Source organism: Trachymyrmex cornetzi, unplaced genomic scaffold (assembly GCF_001594075.2).
Source record: "Trachymyrmex cornetzi isolate Tcor2-1 unplaced genomic scaffold, Tcor1.1 scaffold166, whole genome shotgun sequence".
In the NCBI taxonomy this organism is placed as follows: Eukaryota; Metazoa; Arthropoda; class Insecta; order Hymenoptera; family Formicidae; genus Trachymyrmex; species Trachymyrmex cornetzi.
In genome coordinates this window covers 560,583-560,970 of record NW_017296266.1, presented here as the reverse complement: position 1 = coordinate 560,970, position 388 = coordinate 560,583, and positions in this window count along the sequence as shown.

Here is a 388-nt window from a genome sequence, read left to right as displayed (position 1 = left end):
AAATATTAATATTTATTGAAAACAGATACATAGAATCGAGTCTCTTATAAGAGAAAGAGAGATAGTCTATTATAAAATCCAGAATTTTGTTATTAATTTACAGAAAAATGAGCTGGTCAAAAAATCTGAAAAAATTTACATAGAAGCATGCTTTGTAGATAAAGCTATGTTCCAAATTTCAAGCAATTCTTAACATATTGCATTCTCCTTACAACCTCCTTAAAGTCGACATTTGGAAGACGTCTATACAAAGTCGACTTACATAGCGTTTTCGCCCCGGCCAGGTTTGCACCAACCTGGATTGGATTAATGGTGTTTTGTACTCTCCTATTGGTAGAGCGGGTAACGTCAACCAATAGGAAAGATTAATCCAACCCAGGTTGGTGCA